Genomic DNA, 396 nt, shown 5'->3' on the forward strand with positions numbered 1-396 from the left:
GTTCTTCTCAAGTTTTTTCTCTGCATTCACCGCATGTGTTTTACATTGAGAAATAACAGACTAAATTTGGCACTTGCAGGGACTAGCCCATGTCTTATTTTTTTAAGAATAAATACCTATAGAGCCAAGGCCCAATGTTTAAGATTGACACAATTAATAATTCACTCAGGAAAGTGCATCAATTTACCTTAAAAGATTTACTAGGATTTCATCATCTTCTGCATCAACATTTGTTATGGCAGTTGTTCCATCACCTTTGTTTCTATGATGCACAATAGATGAATCGTTTTTAAGTTGGACTAGTTATGAAAAGGAATTTAGAAAATACTTCAGGTGTAGAAGTTGTCGCATCACCTTTTGTTTATCTGTCTATATGGATCTGGTACATCTTTTGTA

The sequence above is a fragment of the Triticum urartu genome, chromosome 7A, assembly GCF_056163025.1.
Source record: "Triticum urartu cultivar PI428250 chromosome 7A, HENAU_Tu73, whole genome shotgun sequence".
Taxonomy (NCBI): domain Eukaryota; kingdom Viridiplantae; phylum Streptophyta; class Magnoliopsida; order Poales; family Poaceae; genus Triticum; species Triticum urartu.